The sequence below is a fragment of the Pelobates fuscus genome, chromosome 5, assembly GCF_036172605.1.
Source record: "Pelobates fuscus isolate aPelFus1 chromosome 5, aPelFus1.pri, whole genome shotgun sequence".
In the NCBI taxonomy this organism is placed as follows: Eukaryota; Metazoa; Chordata; class Amphibia; order Anura; family Pelobatidae; genus Pelobates; species Pelobates fuscus.
In genome coordinates, this window is record NC_086321.1 from 385,866,126 (window position 1) to 385,886,665 (window position 20,540).

Genomic DNA, 20,540 nt, shown 5'->3' on the forward strand with positions numbered 1-20,540 from the left:
TGACACACTGCTCTATATTCACAGTCTCACACACAGTGACACACAGGGCAGGAGGCTGATAAACAGGCCCCTCCAAGAGCCAGTGACAAGGCTACTTTCGTCACAATCACCACTACCCGTCCAAAAATGATAGAGTGTAACCCTGGACGCATTTCGCAGTGCTTTCTCAACATGGTCTCAACAAAGTCTTCTCTTTGAGCTGAGTCTCCCCCGGTGCAGACAATCTATAATTTCCATTAAGGTTGGATGGATTCACACCTGACTATCAGTGCTGCAGCAGAGCCTCACTCTGTAGGTTCTGGAAAGGGCTCAGGTTTCTGGCAACCTGCTCTGAGTGGATGTACTAAAAAATAGGAAACAGCGCACACAGATTTATAGCACAGTAACAATACACTGTAGTGGTTATGGTACATAAAGTGGAGGGACAACACCAGTCTGGAGTGTCTGTTTAGAAGAACACTCAAACCACCGCGACAACCTGCTGCAGCATGTGATTATGGTCCAGGACTGGCACCCTCTGGCTCTAAAACCATTTTACCGGCCTGTAGTAGTTATGGTGCTTGAGTGTTGCTTTAAGAGGTTACCATGTAACTGTTTAGCCTGAAATAACATAATTCCTTTAATATTAATGAGTTTGTTTTGGTGAAAAGGGAAGCTGAAGACATTTTGGAATATTCTAATATAAATTTAAAAATACACTTCCTCAATATTGTTAAAAAAAATTCCCTCTGAGTTTAGTGGATTATTCTGTCTGTTAGTGATGTGTAACAATAGCCGTACACATTTAGGGTAGGACGTAAAAATTCCGTTTGGCAGCAATATTACAGCAATTAATGCAACGTTTAAATAATATTAAATGACAGCGAATCCCCCCCAGTCATTGTGTCCTGTGCTGTTTCCACATATTTCAATCACTGTCCAAAGACTTGTCTCAAGCCTGGCACATATTTTATGTAGAAAGTAAAAGTTTATTTTTTTAATTATACATTTCGTTTTTCACAGAAGTCACCGTCCCAGTCAGATAAATATTGTATTGCTCCCCGGTGTAACCGTGACTCACCGGAGGATATGGATCAGGGGCTTGTATGTATGTAGTGGGGAATCGCGATGCAGCCTAGAACAAAATCTAACCCCATTCAACCCCCCAATAACGACAGACCATTTAATATGGGTGAAACAGGCCACAGCATTTATTATCACAAACTAAATTACTGCATAACACATGACAGGTGTATAGTCGCCATTTGGGCAGTCGGAATCCAGGACAAACCACCCCCATAACCTAACCCAATAACACACAGACACTAAGTATTATGGGGAAATTTGTCCACAGCTTTATTAACCAATAATTATAATAATAATAATAATAATAATAATAATAATAACAATAATAAATTAACATATTAAACATGGGTCATTGCCCCCCATACTCCGCCCCCTGGCATCCTGTTCCTTCGGCTACCATACAAAAGGCAATGACCCCCATATAATAACACCTATACATATTTATAACATATTTATCACATACACCAACATTCCAAAGTACCAACCAACCATTAACCACGGCAGGGGTATACCCGGATACCCCTGCCCCACCAGGTTCTGAGTCACCTCCAGGACTCGAAACCTCTCAACCACCGATGACCACAATCTGTTTATTCCACCTCACGTTCATCCAGGGGAGCCTATTTCCTCTCCTTCGGCTCCCCGTCCCGCCGCTGTGAAAGAAACGGGTTAAATAAACACATAACAAACAAAGGGAGGGTGGGTGGGACAAACTCAACCGGGTAGAAAGTTAGAATGACTCACCTAAGATGGCTGCTCATTTAAATAGCCCATCCTACTTACCCATAATCCAACCCTTGCTTACTTCCTCCTAAGCCCGCCTCCTAACCCCTGTCAAGGCCTTTTTCCGCTTAGCTGCGCTCTGGCTACATGGGGCTACATCCATAACTTTATTTATTAAATCTCTTTTTTTCTGTAACCAAAACATTAGACATAAATAAGCATAAATTAACATATATACATATATAACTCCACCCATAGTGTTATACAGTGACCCAACCGTCCTTGCCAATAAAACCTGGAGTGGTTCCTAATCACCACTCCCTCTCACCTCCCCCCTCATCATAAAAATCATATATTTCCAATGCCTGCCATCAGCCGACCTTATCCACGCTCGATGGGCACGAGACCTCAGGCAACCTAAAGTTTAACCTTTGGAGCAGGGGAGGTTTGAGACCTTAAAAACTTGTTCATCTCATTCCATATACTTAAACGTAACCTCAAACTCAATTGGCAAGGACATATCCCCGGCTAGCTGTGACTAAATACACTAATAGGGCGGGCAGGAGGGAAGCTGTTTGCTGGCCCGAATCCCAAGTGGCACTGAGGTAAGACCTCCCCCACACTAACTTACACAGAACATAATCCCACCCACAGACTCTTTCCCAACCAATCCCATGCATCTATCCCCACACTCCTACATGTGCCCTTGTCCAAGTTGTCCACTTAGCTGCGCTATCTCCCCAGGGCCTGATCGTTAGACTGACTCCTTCCTTTACCGACCGTAAGGCTGCTAGGACTTTCTGGGTGACTAGTTTTAATAAAACGTGCAGCAAAGCAAGGCTCGACTAGATATTTACTAGCCATGATCTTGACGTTTTAAAGGAAGAGACAAATGTATATAAAATGTTCCTTAAAGGGTCACTCCAAAACACTACAGTTTCCTGAATTGCTTTAGGGGTTAATTGCTGTCCCCCATCACAATTCATAAAAAGTGCTGATTTCAGGAGAAATTCAGTAAATTTGGATCGGTTTGGGAACACCCCTGGGCAGCCAAATTGACAGCCCGGAGAGCTTCCTGGCTCCCTCTGCTTGATTGTTCACGTACTATGTGAAGCATTAGTCACTGCTGCCCTGTGAGAAGCATTCTGTTGGGCACGCAAGATCAACGTATTTGATTGGCACATTTGCGGCAATCACCACACATCCAACACATTTAACAAAGTTTCTTCACAGGTGTGATGGTTGTGGTTGAGAGAGGACTGGAGAAAAAGGTGTGGGGGAGGGGAGGCTGGCATTTCGAGGGTTAAAGGAATACTCCCAACATGAAAACATAAATAAATGTGAGTATTCCTTTAAATGAGCAGAACATTTTCTGTAAGTCTGTCTCACATGGCCAGAATACTGTCTGTGACAACTGCTTGATTGGAGTGTCGCTACGGATAAGAGACTGTGTGTGCGTTTCCCTAGAAAAAGTTTTCTGACTTTGTTCCAGGTTTAACATGGGAATCCAGATGTTCCAATATGCAGATCCTACAGCCATAAGGGGTAATCGTTTTAGCCAAAATAACAAACCCTATCACACCCTCCCTAACCCAACAATAACATAGAGAATATGCTGGGAGGTAAAGCCATCGCTGGCCACATTTATTGAATACATCAACATGGCATCATGGCAGCAAAAACCATTCAAACAGGTGGTGACACTGAGGGTTAAACTCCTGAGCCCACAAGAGGATGCGGCTCAACCTAATCCTGCAGCCGAGCACCCATTGCATCCACTCAAGCAGGGGCATAAGGGCAGCAAGGGAGAATCTTTGGTACGCCCACCTTGAACGCAGACTGCAGGCGGGCGCCCCAGTCAGGTCACTGCCCAATAGGGGAAAAAGCCCAACCTCCTTGCCGCTGTCACTCCCACCCTCTCTTTCTGCTCCACGCCCTAAAGCCGTACCCTCTCACCACAAGAGATGCAATCTATTGTCGTCAACCAAACAACATATATATTATTTTTTTGTGCAGCCTGGGTTAGACCTGGGGCACCAGAGCCTCATGAAAGTCAGCAAGAAAAAGGTCCAGACCAGCAGCGCTAAGGTAGAGCCATCAGGCCTAAAAAGTTCAACGCGGTCGGCAGAAATGCCAAGATGCCCTATGATAAACCCATGCAGGTCAGCAACAGCCCGACCTACCAGCCTATTAAGTTTTTTCCTGGAGAAGAAACCCTGCGCCACTGAAGCCTGGACAACACATTGGACCACCCAATGCTCACGCCTGGTAACCAAACAGAAAGCCAGAGGAGATCCGAGCAGACAACCCATGCCAGGTCTTACACTGGAACAGACCCCAAATAGTTACGACCAAGTTGGAGCACCAGGATGTGCAGACTCCCCCATCAAGCCCAAGCCTCCTGAAGCAACACTGGGAGAGCAGGCCAGCAAAGGCTGCACCGTCCCAACCAGCGGACACACACCCGATAGGCTGAAAACCCCAGAGTCTGGCCCAGCGATGATGAGAGTGCGTACAAGGAAGTGGACGAATGAGTGACCTACTAGCCAAATACATGTGAGTAGAGCAGCTCCTAAATGAAAACCAGAGTGAATAAATGAAAAACAAAACAGGTAACACATTAACCTGCGCAGCCGATAGGGGCCTAACATATAGCTTGTACCTCTGCGACATCCACCGCCCCAAGTGATGAAGTACATCCAGGGGGTGGCCCAGCGCAGCTGCAAAAGTTGCCGCGCCAATCCTGAAAGTATGGGAAGTGATATGGCAGAAAGTCAACCCCACATGATACACCGCTAAGCTCAAAACCCTGGTAAACTGAAAACGCAACAGCGCTGAACCGTCCGCGTGGACCAGAAACTGGGCACAACTCAGGGGACTCAAGTGAGCGAAGGAACTAACAAGTTGCACAGGGCAAAAAGCGCTATCTGCCGAGGGAGGCATGGACACCAATGTACCTCGCCCCTCCTGGTCAGACTTGGAACGGGGAATGAAAAGCAAAACTGGAAAGGTAGACATGAGCAGCTTGGATCCCACGGCCCACCACCATGGATAACGGAACTACTAGCTCCCCCACCCGAAACGCACCATGAAAAGCCAGGGAAAACACTGCCTGAAAAAGATAGACGCAGAAGAACAAACAAATGGTAAAGCAAGCAGAAGCGACAGCAGACGAGAAGGGGTTATCGGTTCCCGAGTGTCCGGCGGACTAGACTAGACCTACTCCAACCCCTGAGAACCTGCCTAACCTTCAAAAACCTAGAAGGATCTGGCTTACCTGCAAATCTCAGAAAGAAGGAAAGGGCAGCAAGTCTGGTCCCCACCATAGCTCTAGAAAGGCCGCGGGAACGTAATGTAGCCAGCCAACTCAAAACCGCCACCTGGGAGGCCTCCACATCACAAACTGCCACCTGGGAGGCTTTCACATGATACCCATAGAGAAACTGACCCATTTGCCCCAGCAGCAGATGTACGACCTCCAAGTTTGAGGGGCCAGCTTTCACCAAGGGGAAAATGAGCTTCCATTGTCCACCATCTGCCAAAGAATAGGAGGACAATCAGTGCCCTGAGCTGCAAACCGAGAGAGCAACGGATCTAAAAAGATCCCACTGAAAACATAACAAAGCATCCGTCAGTGTATTATTGACCCCGGGAATATGGCGACCTGCAAAGTGAATGTTATTCTGCAGGCAACGGAGAACTAGCATACGGAGCAACCTAACCACAAGGGGAGAAGAGGCTGACAACCGATTGATGACGTGAACCACCGACTGGTTATCAGTCCAAAAAACAACGGACCGGTCACGGAAACGCGAGCACCACCCGACTGCCAAAAACGAACTCTGTTGAAGTCCCGCAAAAAACACCCCCAGATGCAAAGATCCTCCAACATGTCCCTAGACAAGGAGATCTTAGCTTGGCCCCTAGGACTGCCAAGAAGGGCCATCTCCAGATGCCTATTGAAAACCCTACCCAAAACTTATTGCAAATCCCTCAGGGACAAAACCCGTGTTGCCACAGCCATACAAACCAAAAGCAGCGTCCTATCAACCTTGTCCTGTGGTAGCCTACACTGCATTAAAGAGGTGTCTATTTCAATTCCCAAAAAGGAGCGTGACAGAGCGCGGGAGACCACCTTGAAGTCGGCCGGTGAAAATCGCGGGACTGGAAGTTATGGCCACTTGGTACATAACGTTATGTATCACATCACTCCCGGATCACCTTGGGATCAACGAAATCCCTTTCCAGAAAAACGTAGTAAAGGTCAGTATAATGAGTTTTGTGGCTCCGTATAGGCAGCGTAAGGTAACATTGCAACCACTTACTGGATCAAATTATTTGTTATAGGGAAATAAACATCTAACTTAGTTTTTAGCAAGAAACAAGTTAAAATAAGTAATATTCGAGATGGCAAACTGTCCACTTTTCCTTATTCATTTTTATTGTTAGAGATGGGACTCTTTGATGTAATATAATTATCAGAATGTATAAATATTGACCCCATTTTACAATTCCTTAAGGTGATGATACTTGCATACCACAGTATGGACACCCTAGAAATAAGAGTTCAGGCTTCCTGATTGACAGCTCTGGTGGGATGGCACACAGCTGTTTTAAGCCAATGAGAGAGGGTGAGCACAGGTTGCTCTTTGTAGTTGTTATGGTGTTTGTGTGATCTCTTTAAAATAAATAAAGCAGAACTTCTTGATTAGACACCTGGTACATTAAAAAGGGCTCCTTCCAATTAGGAATCCACTGAAATGGCCACGGGAGCCAATTTGGGTTTCTGTCGAAGGCGGTAATAAAAACAATTAGTTTAAGACCATAAGATATGGGGATTTTGTCCTCTCAAATTGTTAAATTTATAGGAATCCAAATTTGTGTACCCAATAGTGACTTGTTATATAAAAACACAAATGGGGGGATGTGCTGACTAGCAAACAGAACAGATTTGTTTAGTTGGTAAATACAGGGGTCCAAATTTATGCAGTTTATTTTATTTTTATTATTCACAAATACATATTAGTTAAATATAGGGGATAAAGAGACATAACATTAGAAGTGACCTTTCTCCTTTAAAAAGTTCCAACAAAGAACATGGTGATTCTTTATATGGGATAGCATCGGAGTTGTTAGTGAAGTAAAATTTCCCCTTATGCCCAGCTGATCTTTCTGCCACTAAACCTGCTAGCACTTCCAGCCTAGTAGCCAGCCCAATAGCCAAAACAGTAGCCAATACAGTAGCTAGCTACATAGCCCTATCAGCCCACTAGCACTGCCAGCCCAGTAGCCAGCCCATTAGCACTTCCAACCAAGTAAGCAGCCCAGTAACACATACAACCAAGTAGCCAGCCCAGTAGCACGTCCAATACAGTAGCTAGTCCAGTAGCACGTTCAACCCAGTAGCCAGCCTAGTGGCATATCCAACCCAGTAACCAGCCCAGTAGCACTGCCAGCCAAGTAGCATGCCCAATCCAGTAGCCAGCCCACTAGGATGGCCAGTGCAGTAGCCATCCCACTAGCACTGTCAGTCCAGTAGCCAGCCCAGTTGCACATCCAACCCAGTAGCCAGCCACTAGTACTACCAACCCAGTAGCCAGCCCACTAGCACTGCCAGCCCAGTAGCATATACAACCCAGTAGCCAGCCCAGTAGCACATACAAGCCAGTAGCCAGCCTAGTAGTACATCCAACCCAGTAGCCAGCCCAGTAGCACGTCCAACCCAGTAGCAAGCCCAGTAGCACTGCCAACCCAGTTGCACATCCAACCCAGTAGCCAGCCCACTAGTACTTCCAACCCAGTAGCCAGCCCAGTAGCACGTCCAACCCAGTAGCCAGTCCACTAGCACTGCTGGCCAGGTAGCATATACAACCCAGTAGCCAGCCTAGTAGCACATCCAACCCAGTAGCCAGCCCAGTAGCACGTCCAACCCAGTAGTCAGCTCACTGGCACTGCCAGAACATCATCAGTTGTCTTCCTCTAACGCTTCTGGTGCAATGCTTTTTCAATATAATGAAATGTGGCTAAGATTAGCAAGCAGAGAAATGCTGCATACACCAGAGGAGTGGAGGGCAGACAGGACCAAAGGGTGGATGTAACAGTAGCCACGAAAGGTTGCTCTGGAAAAGAGATAAGAGTATAGCAGATGTCTTATCCCATAGTGGGATCCATTAGCTGAACTTTCCACAGTCTTAGAAAAAGCTATTTAAAAGAAACAAAGATTGATGTAAAGATTGAATGCAATTAATGTGAAAGATGGGTGCGCTATCACACCATGAACTATTCTAACACACACAGAGCAGGCAATAAGTGCCACTTCTTGGCATCAGGGTGAGGGGAGGGAAAACAAGGGAGAACGATCGGAGCAGCTGGCTCCGTCCAGGTTTTCCAACACCTTTCCTGGCTTCTGTTTCATTTTTCTTGTCCTGTGGACAAGTAGATTGCTCCACTCTGGCCCTTGAAAATAAGATTTGTGCAGACAAACAGCCTCTATAACACGTGTTGGTTTAGGGAGGAGGTTTGGAAGGTGTGAGAAGACTTTTATAATGGTGGCCAAGCAGCCTTAACGGCAATATGGCGCTGTATTTCTGTATTTTTTATTGGTACCTCATGATAAATGAACTGTAAAGGGGCCGTATATCTCTCAGCGTACAAATACTCCATAAAATACATGGGGTCCTTTCACTAGGCTGCGTATTGTGCAGAATTAACAAAAGAATTGAACATTTATGTTCCAGAATTAAACAAATTCTTCTGAATTGACAGAAAACGTCCAAATTCAATGCTAATTCTAGAAATGTCCCTGCTCAATGAATAAACATCACAAGCTTTTCATTGTACTGAGATCCACATATGATTTTTGTACTATATCTGGAATAAAGCAATATTTATCTTCGCCAAACAAAAAGTATGAGAATAGTGGGATAGGCAGAAATGAATTGCTAGCCTTTTGGTTAGTCCATCGTTCCTGCTCTATAAAAACTGACAGAAAGTATCAGTGACTACTAATTTGATGATAAACATCGCAGATAAGATGTAACGTTCTTATAACTGTTCACACTCATTCTGCACCTAATAGAATATTGTTCCATTATCAGTAGTGATGTCCTGAACTGTTCGCTGGCGAATAGTTCCTGGCGAACATTGCTTGTTCGCGTTCGCCACGGATGCCGAAAACATGCGCTGTTCGGTCCGCCCCCTATTTGTCATCATTGAGTAAACTTTGACCCTGCCTGTATCTCACAGTCAACAGACAAATTCCAGCCAATCAGCAGCAGACCCTCCCTCACAGACCCTCCCACCTCCTGGACAGCATCCATTTTAGATTCATTCGGAAGCTGCATTCTTAGTGAGAGGAGGGACACTGTAGCTGCTGCTCATTAGATAGGGAAATTGATAGCTAGGCTAGGGTATTCAGTGTCCACTACAGTCCTGAAGGACTCATCTGATCTCTGCTGTAAGGACAGCACCCCAAAAAGCCCTTTTAAGGTTTAGAACATCAGTCTGCTTTTTTTTTCTTCTGTGTAATGTAATTGCAGTTGCCTGCCTGCTAGCCTGTGTGTCAGGCTCACAGCATATACGTGCCCACTTGCCCAGTGCCACCACTCACTCACTGGTGTCCCAATAGCTTGCATTTAAAAAAAACTAAACTTTTTGGACTGTAATATAATAGCAGTGTGCATTTCAGGGCCTGCCAGGGCACAGTGTCACACCAGTGCAACTCATATCTGGTGTAACAGTAGTGTACATTTAAAAAAAAAAATATTTTGACTGTAATAGATTGAATAGCAGTTAGTTGTCTGCCAGTGTGTGTGTCAGGCTCACAGTGTATACTGTGCCCACTTGCCCAGTGCCACCACTCATATCTGGTGTCACAATAGCTTGCATTTAACAAAAAAAAACCTTTTTGGACTGTAATATAATAGCAGTCAGTTTCCTTCACTAGTGTGCGTTTCAGGGCCTGCCCAGTGCCACCACTCACTCATATCTGGTGTTCCAATAGCTTGCATTTAAAACAAACTAAACTTTTTGGACTGTAATATAATAGCAGTCAGTTTCCTTCACTAGTGTGCGTTTCAGGGCCTGCCCAGTGCCACCACTCACTCATATCTGGTGTCCCAATAGCTTGCATTTAAAAAAAAAAAACTTTTTGGACTGTAATATAATAGCAGTCAGTTTCCTTCACGAGTGTGCGTTTCAGGGCCTGCCCAGTGCCACCACTCACTCATATCTGGTGTCCCAATAGCTTGCATTTAAAAAAAAAAACTTTTTGGACTGTAATATAATAGCAATCAGTTTAGAAACATAGAAACATAGAATGTGACGGCAGATAAGAACCATTCGGCCCATCTAGTCTGCCCAGTTTTCTAAATACTTTCATTAGTCCCTGGCATTATCTTATAGTAAGGATAGCCTTATGCCTATCCCACGCATGCTTAAACTCCTTTACTGTGTTAACCTCTACCACTTCAGCTGGAAGGCTATTCCATGCATCCACTACCCTCTCAGTAAAGTAATACTTCCTGATATTATTTTTAAACCTTTGTCCTTCTAATTTTAGACTATGTCCTCTGGTTGTGGTAGTTTTTCTTCTTTTAAATATAGTCTCCTCCTTTACTGTGTTGATTCCCTTTATGTATTTAAATGTTTCTATCATATCCCCCTGTCTCTTCTTTCCACCAAGCTATACATGTTAAGATCCTTTAACCTTTCCTGGTAAGTTTTATCCTGCAATCCATGAACCAGTTTAGTAGCCCTTCTTTGAACTCTCTCTAAGGTATCAATATCCTTCTGAAGATATGGTCTCCAGTGCTGTGTACAGTACTCCAAGTGACTCCAGTCAACCCTGTTACATATCTTAGTATCATCCGCAAAAAGACACACCTTACCATCAAGACCTTCTGCAATATCACTAATAAAAATATTAAAGAGAATGGGTCCAAGTACAGATCCCTGAGGTACCCCACTGGTGACAAGCCCAAGCTTCGAATATACTCCATTGACTACAACCCTCTGTTGCCTGTCACTCAGCCACTGCCTTACCCATTCAACAATATTGGAATCCAAACTCAAAGATTGCAGTTTATTGATAAGCCTTCTATGTGCAACAGTGTCAAAAGCCTTACTGAAATCTAGGTAAGCAATGTCTACTGCACCACCCTGATCTATAATTTTAGTTACGCAATCAAAAAAATCAATAAGATTAGTTTGGCATGATCTCCCTGAAGTAAACCCATGTTGTCTCTGATCTTGAAATCCATGTGTTTTTAGATGTTCAACAATCCTATCCTTTAACATGGTTTCCATCACTTTCCCCACTACTGAAGTAAGGCTTACTGGCCTATAGTTGCCCGACTCCTCCCTATTACCTTTCTTGTGAATGGGCACAACATTCGCTAACTTCCAATCTTCTGGGACTACTCCTGTTAACAATGATTGGTTAAATAAATCTGTTAATGGTTTTGCTAGTACACCACTAAGCTCTTTTGATAGCTTTGGGTGTATTCCATCAGGTCCCATTGACTTATTTGTCTTTACTTTTGACAGTTGAAATAGAACCTCTTCCTCTGTAAACTCACATGTAATAAATTACTCATTTATCCTTTTTTTTAACAGAGGTCCCTTTCCTTCATTTTCAGCTGTAAATACCGAACAAAAATATTAATTGAGGCAGTCAGCTAGACCTTTATCCTCATCTACATACCTTCCTTCTTTTGTTTTTAATCTAACTAATCCTTGTTTTACTTTTCTTTTCTCATTTATGTATCTAAAAAAAGTTTTGTCCCCCTTTTTTACTGACTGTGCTATTTTCTCCTCTGTGTGTGATTTGGAAGCTCTTATAACTTGCTTAGCCTCTTTCTGCCTAATCTTATAGGTCATTCTGTCTTCCTCACTCTGGGTTTTTTTATAATTACTAAATGCTAACTTTTTGTTTTTTACTATTTTGGCCACATCTGCGGAGTACCACAGTGGTTTCTTGAGTTTTTTGCTTTTACTGACAAGCCTAATGCAATTTTCTGTTGCCTTCAGTAGTGCAGCTTTTAAATAATCCCATTTATTTTGGACTCCATTTAAATTGCTCCAGTCTGATAATGACTCCTTTACACATATTCTAATTTTAGAAAAGTCTGTTTTTCTAAAGTCTAAAACTTTTGTTTTTGTGTGGTGTGACTCAGTCACTGTTCTTATATTAAACCACACTGACTGATGATCACTGGATCCTAAACTTTCACCTACAGTAATATCTGATACCAAATCTCCATTTGTTAACACTAAATCTAGTATGGCCTCTTTACGAGTTGGCTCCTCAACGACTTGTTTTAGAGACAATTCCAGTAGGGAGTTTAGAATATGTGTGCTTCTGGCACAAGTAGCTATTTTTGTTTTCCAATTCACATCAGGAAGATTAAAGTCACCCATGGTGATAACTTCCCCCTTCATTGTCATTTTAGCTATTTCTTCAACTAGTAGATTATCTAACTCTTCAATTTGTCCTGGGGGCCTATAAATTACACCTACACGAACTACTGTGTGATTACCAAATTCTAACGTAACCCAAATAGACTCTATGTTCGTCTCACTAACCTTTATTAGGCTAGATTTTATGCTATCCTTCACATACAGGGCCACCCCTCCCCCTTTCCTTCACGAGTGTGCGTTTCAGGGCCTGCCAGGGCACAGTGTCACACCAGTGCCACTCATATCTGTTGTCACAGTAGCTTGCACGCATAGTACCACTAATCGAAAAAAAAAATGACAGGCAGAGGCAGGCCACCCCGCAGGGGCCGTCGTGGTGCTGTGATTACCTTTGGCCCTAGAATAATGCCCAGTGTTTAGAGGCCAAGTACCCTGAACTTGAAAAGTTCTGAGGACATAGTTGACTGGCTAACACAGGACACCCAATCTTCTACAGCTTCCGCTCGGAACCTTGACGCCCCATCCTCCTCCAGCTTAGCTTCGGGCACCTCTCAAGTTACCACTCGCCCGCCTGCCGCCACCACCAACACTAGCACCACAGCCGCTTCACTTGATCTGTCAGAGGAGTTATTTACACATCAGTTGGAAGAAATGAGTGATGCGCAACCATTATTGCCAGAGGATGTAGATAACAGGGATATGTCTCAGTCAGGCAGCATTACACACGTACGGTGTGATGATGATGATGTTGTACCCGCTGCTGCTCCTTTGCTGAGTTGTCAGATACAAGTGAAGCGGTTGATGATGACGATGCGTCCGTGGATGTCACGTGGGTGCCCGCTAGAAGAGAAGAAGAACAGGGGGAATGTTCAGATGGGGAGACATAGAGGAGGAGGAGACGAGTTGGAAGCAGGGGGAGGTCGTCGCAAGGAGCTAGTGGCACAGTCACAGTCAGACAGCATGCATCGGCACCCGGGGTCAGCCAGACAACACGCCAATCAATGCATGCTGTTGCCACCACCAGAATGCCGTCATTGCAGAGCTCAGCAGTGTGGCATTTTTTTTGTGTGTCTGCCTCTGACAACTGCGATGCCATTTGCAACCTGTGCCAAAAGAAACTGAGTCATGGGAAGTCCAACACCCACCTAGGTACAACTGCTTTGCGAAGGCACATGATCGCACATCACAAACGCCTATGGGATCAACACATGAGTACAAGCAGCACACAAACTCAATGCCGCCATCCTCCTCCTGGTCCAGCATCTTCAGCCACGTTAACCACTGCTGTCCTCCTTGCCCCCTCTCAACCATCTGCCCCTCCATCTCTCGCCTTGAGCAGTTCCTGCTCATCTGCCCACAGTCAGGTGTCTGTCAAGGACATGTTTGAGCGTAAGAAGCCAATGTCACAAAGTCACCCCCTTGCCCAGCGTCTGACAGCTGGCTTGACTGAACTCTTAGTCCGCCAGCTTTTACCATACAAGCTGGTGGAGTCTGAGGCGTTCAGAAAATTTGTAGCTATTGGGACACCACAGTGGAAGGTCGAAATTTCTTTGCACAAAACGCAATCCCCAACCTGTACTCGATTGTGCAAAAGGAAGTAATGGCATGTTTGGCACACAGTGTTGGGGCAAGGGTCCATCTGACCACTGATACCTGTTCTGCAAAGCATGATCAGGGCAGGTATATCACCTACACTGCGCATTGGCTAAATCTGCTGACGGCTGCCAAGCATGGAATGTGTGGCTCTGCAGAGGAGTTGGTGACACCGCCATGACTTGCATGACTTCCTCCTACTCCATCCTCTTCCATAACCTCCTCTTCTGCTGCTGCGTCTTGCTCCACATCAACGGCACCCCCCCAGCTCCCCAGGTACTGTTCAACATCCCGGATACAGCAGTGTCACGCCGTCTTGGGGTTGACTTGCCTGAAAGCAGAGAGTCACACTGGACCAGCACTCCTGTCCGCCCTGAACGCACAGGTGGATCAGTGGCTGACTTCGCACCAACTGGAGATCGGCAAAGTGGTTTGTGATAACGGAAGAAATTTGTTGGCGGCATTGCATTTGGGCAAGTTGACACATGTGCCGTGCATGGCACATGTGTGTAATCTGATCGTACAACACTTTGTGCATAAGTACCTAGGCTTACAGGACGTCCTTAAGCAGGCCAGGAAGGTGTGTGGCCATTTCAGGCGTTCCTACACGGCCATGGCGCACTTTTCCGATATCCAAAGGCGAAACAACATGCCAGTGAGGCGCTTGGTTTGCGACAGCCCGACACGTTGGAATTCAACACTCCTAATGTTCAACCGCCTGCTCCAACAAGAAAAAGCCGTTAACGACTATTTGTATGACCGGGGTGCTAGGACAGCCTCTGCGGAGCTGGGAATTTTTTTGCCACGTTACTGGACGCTCATGCGCAATGCCTGTAGGCTCATGCGTCCTTTTGAGGAGGTGACAAACCTAGTCAGTCGCACCGAAGGCACTATCAGCGACAACATACCATTTGTTTTCTTCCTGGAGCGTGCCCTGCGAAGAGTGCTGGATCAGGCCGTAGATGAGCGTGAAGAGGAAGAGTTGTGGTCACCATCACTACCAGAAACAGCCTTATCAGCATCGCTTGCTGGACCTGTGGCAGCGCTGGAAGAGGATAGTGAGGAAGAGGAGTCAGAGGAGGAATGTGGCTTTGAGGAGGAGGAGGAAGACCAACCACAACAGGCATCCCAGGGTGCTCGTTGTCACCTATCTGGTACCCGTGGTGTTGTACGTGGCTAGGGGGAAGAACATACCTTCAGAGAGATCACTGAGGACGAGGAACAGGACATGAGTAGCTCGGCATCCAACCTTGTGCAAATGGGGTCTTTCATGCTGTCGTGCCTGATGAGGGACCCTCGTATAAATACACCACATATTTGGTGGCACATAAGATTGCATGCGCAGTGCCCCAAATTTGAAGTAGGAGGACCGACAGAGCATCTTTTTCCATCTGTAGCGTTACTTAACTTGTCCGGGGGGCGGCCGAGGTCCTCTGTTCCCGGCGCGCTCAGAGCGCCGATGACGGCGGGTGCTGACCGCGGAATGCGGTCACGTGTCCCACCTAGCTCTGAGAGCGCGCCGCGCGTCACAAGCACGCTCTTAATGGGGAAGTGGGAGCCGAAAATCAAAACGGTCCCCCATTGGCCCCTGTCACCCCACACTCCCCATACTCTCACATTTTGGGGGCGTGGATATGACAGGGGCCATAAAAGGTATTTAAACTTAAATAAAAGGTATTTAAACTCTCCCTTTACTCCCTGCCCTATCGTGGTTTCTGTTGCAGTTCCCTTTAGCGCTTGTTGTGTTCTGTTGTGTTCCTTCGTATTGACTTTGGCTTTGTTTCTGACTACGTTATCTCTTTATCCTTATCTGTTCTGTTTGCCGGCTTGCTGTTTACTGTGTACCAGACCCGGCTAGTCCTAGTTTACGCTGTCTCTTTGTGCCCTTGATCTCGGATCGTTACTGACTCTGTCTCCTCTCATATACGTCGAGTCCGGCCATTCTAAGGTCCGGTAGACGTATCTATCCTCTGTGTTGTCTTTTGTCGAGTTGAATCCTGCGAGTTGGGGTAAATTTTTGTTACACCATCCCCCTCTTCCTAAAATCGATGCCTTATATACACGTCCCCTGATAGGGATTAAACTGATAAGAATAGTACTACTTAATACACTACTCCTATCTGGTGGCACATTAGATTGCACGCGCAGTGCCCCAAATTGGAAGTAGGAGGACCGACCAAGCATCTTTTTCCATCTCCCGCTTCCTAAAATCGATGCCTTATATTCACGTCCCCTGATAGGGGACGTAACAGGGATTAAACTGATAAGAATAGTACTACTTAACACACCACTCATATCTGGTGGCACATTAGATTGCACGCGCAGTGCCCCAAATTTGAAGTAGGAGGACCGACCAAGCATCTTTTTCCATCTCCCGCTTCCTAAAATCGATGCTTTATATACACGTCCCCTGATAGGGGACGTAACAGGGATTAAACTGATAGGAATAGTACTACTTAACACACCACTCCTATCTGGTGGCACATTAGATTGCACGCGCAGTGCCCCAAATTTGAAGTAGGAGGACCGACCAAGCATCTTTTTCCATCTCCCGCTTCCTAAAATCGATGCCTTATATACACGTCCCCTGATAGGGGACGTAACAGGGATTAAACTGATAAGAATAGTACTACTTAACACACCACTCCTATCTGGTGGCACATTAGATTGCACGCGCAGTGCCCCAAATTTGAAGTAGGAGGACCGACCAAGCATCTTTTTCCATCTCCCGCTTCCTAAAATCGATGCCTTATATTCACGTCCCCTGATAGGGGACGTAACAGGGATTAAACTGATAAGAATAGTACTACTTAACACACCACTCCTATCTGGTGACACATTAGATTGCATGCGCAGTGCCCCAAATTTGAAGTAGGAGGACTGACCAAGCATCTTTTTCCATCTCCCGCTTCCTAAAATCGATGCCTTATATACACGTCCCCTGATAGGGGATGTAACAGGGATTAAACTGATAAGAATAGTACTACTTAACACACTACTCCTATCTGGTGGCACATTAGATTGCACGCGCAGTGCCCCGAATTTGAAGTAGGAGGACCGACCAAGCATCTTTTTCCATCTCCCGCTTCCTAAAATCGATGCCTTATATTCACGTCCCCTGATAGGGGACGTAACAGGGATTAAACTGATAAGAATAGTACTACTTAACACACCACTCCTATCTGGTGGCACATTAGATTGCATGCGCAGTGCCCCAAATTTGAAGTAGGAGGACTGACCAAGCATCTTTTTCCATCTCCCGCTTCCTAAAATCGATGCCTTATATACACGTCCCCTGATAGGGGACGTAACAGGGATTAAACTGATAGGAATAGTACTACTTAACACACCACTCCTATCTGGTGGCACATTAGATTGCACGCGCAGTGCCCCAAATTTGAAGTAGGAGGACCGACCAAGCATCTTTTTCCATCTCCCGCTTCCTAAAATCGATGCCTTATATACACGTCCCCTGATAGGGGACGTAACAGGGATTAAACTGATAGGAATAGTACTACTTAACACACCACTCCTATCTGGTGGCACATTAGATTGCACGCGCAGTGCCCCAAATTTGAAGTAGGAGGACCGACCAAGCATCTTTTTCCATCTCCCGCTTCCTAAAATCGATGCCTTATATACACGTCCCCTGATAGGGGATGTAACAGGGATTAAACTGATAAGAATAGTACTACTTAACACACCACTCCTATCTGGTGGCACATTAGATTGCACGCGCAGTGCCCCGAATTTGAAGTAGGAGGACCGACCAAGCATCTTTTTCCATCTCCCGCTTCCTAAAATCGATGCCTTATATACACGTCCCCTGATAGGGGATGTAACAGGGATTAAACTGATAAGAATAGTACTACTTAACACACTACTCCTATCTGGTGGCACATTAGATTGCAAGGGCAGTGCCCCGAATTTGAAGTAGGAGGACCGACCAAGCATCTTTTTCCATCTCCCGCTTCCTAAAATCGATGCCTTATATTCACGTCCCCTGATAGGGGACGTAACAGGGATTAAACTGATAAGAATAGTACTACTTAACACACCACTCCTATCTGGTGGCACATTAGATTGCATGCGCAGTGCCCCAAATTTGAAGTAGGAGGACTGACCAAGCATCTTTTTCCATCTCCCGCTTCCTAAAATCGATGCCTTATATTCACGTCCCCTGATAGGGGACGTAACAGGGATTAAACTGATAAGAATAGTACTACTTAACACACTACTCCTATCTGGTGGCACATTAGATTGCACGCGCAGTGCCCCAAATTGGAAGTAGGAGGACCGACCAAGCATCTTTTTCCATCTCCTGCTTCCTAAAATCGATGCCTTATATTCACGTCCCCTGATAGGGGACGTAACAGGGATTAAACTGATAAGAATAGTACTACTTAACACACCACTCCTATCTGGTGGCACATTAGATTGCACGCGCAGTGCCCCACATTTGAAGTAGGAGGACCGACCAAGCATCTTTTTCCATCTCCCGCTTCCTTGGTGGAGGAAGAGAGACCTTCAACGACATCAGTGAGGATAAGGAACGGGACATGGCTAGCTTGGTATCCAACCTTGTGCAAATGGGGAGTTTGCGGTTGTGCAAATCGACTGTTTGCGGTTGTTTGCAGTGCGTTAAACAGGGAGTTTGGTCTGTCACTGTGAAGCGGGCGTAACCCTTACACTACCTGTTTGATACAACATCATACCTGATGTTTTAAAGCATGTTATTCCAAACAATTTAGGAATGTTAGGTGATTTATGCCCTTTATGGATTAAAACCAGACTCTGCATCAACTATGTAATTTTCCATGGGAGTTTTGCCATGGATCCCCCTCCGACATGCCACAGTCCAGGTGTTAGTCCCCTTGAAACAACTTTTCTATCACTATTGTGGCCAGAAATAGTCCCTGTGTGTTTTGAAATTCGAAGTCTATTTGAAGTCTATGGCGGTTCGCCCGGTTCGCCCGTTCGCGAACGTTTGTGGAAGTTGGCGTTCGCCGTTCGCGAACCAAAATGTTATGTTCGCGACATCACTAATTATGAGAAGTCACACTTTTTTATCACACTGTGTTTTACACCCCACCTCCTATAGACTGTAAGCTCGTTTGAGCAGGGTCCTCTTCAACCTATCGTTCCTGTAAGTTTTTGTAATTGTCTCATCTATTGTTAAATCTCCCCTCTGATAATGTTGTAAAGCGCTACGGAATATGCTGGCGCTATATAAATACCAGTAATAATAATAATCAGTCAGAAATTACTACTGTATCTTATATTTTATAATGAGAACATGTTTATCAACACCCATCGACCTCAATTAAATATTTTTGGATCAGATTTTAAAATGACCAGAATATGTTAGAAAACTCTGATTTAACTACAGAAGGCACCATTCCAGTCTATGAGAATATTTGTTGATAAATCAACTGGAAGGTTTTTCTAACAAAGTGTGATCGTTTGGAAAGTTATCCAGAAATATGAAATTGAGGCCATAATGTTTCGGGTACGATATGGTGTTTTTGTTTTTTTTGTGTGCTTTCTATAACACTGAGCCCATTCTGTATAACACACACTGAGACATTCTGAGTAAGCAGATTTAAACGAGGGCTAAATGCAGCCCTTTGAGATCGCCTAGTGAGTGAATTGTTGCGCACTAGCAATGCACGTACCTGATTAATTCATAACGCCTGTTATGACAAACGCCCTGTGGTCTGGTCATTTGCCACAACCTCCTGGAGGAACCTGCTAGCCAGCCTCCTGCCCCAGGATTATGGACCATACAAAATACCCTGCAAACTACTCTTTTCGTGTGATTTAGGATTATGTTGTTCGGGAACCGAACAACCGCAAGAACCAGAGACCATCCGGGAGCTTGTTAAGCCCAATTGACACCTTGTTACTAGTTCCACCGCTGTGTTCTAATTGTTCTTCTGGGTGGCCTCATTTTGTATGAACGACCACGAGGTGGTGGCCATCTTGTTCCCGTGAACACAGGCAGCTGTGTTTGGGCACCAATCTCCTGGAACTAAAATCGGACACGGAAACTCCCGAACACCACTGGACTTCCGTCATCGCCTGCATTCGGCTCTATATGACTTTGAAGGGCAATGTTCGGTGGAAAAGTTCCCACGAACAAGATGAACAAGCTCCAGGGTAGAACTATGGATTCCGTTCGGTAGTTTGTTCATTTCTAAACTACTGTACTTGACCGACCGTTAGCACTGATTCCATGGAACTGTTTTGGGCACGGTCGGTCAAAATTATGACTTCCAGGGAAATCCCAAACCTCTGAACCGATCTGGGTGATATTTGGAAATGTTGGTCACCCAGATCGGGGCTATCAGGGGATATGACTTTTGTGGGGGGTTTATGTGTTTTAAAGGTATTTTGGGGGTTTCTGTAATATTGTATGTTTTTCTATGCCTGGAGATAATTGAGTTAGTTCAGTTCCTGACTCAATTATCTCTCAGGCACAGAGGAGGAGTTTGTAACTTGTAACTAGTCCACTCTCAGGTGCAGAGGGAGAGATTATCCTGTTTGTGTGGGAGTGTCAGGGGCGTGCTTAACTGTGTCTGAAATTGTATAAAAGCAGGCTATCTGGCCAGATTAAAACATTCCAGCTTGTACTCCCAGAACTATGTGTCACCTGGATACTGGGAGGAGAAAAGGCTAATCACTGTTCCTGTGTGGAGGATTCCATGGGGAAAGTCCTTGTAAGGACTAGAGCTCCCAGGACT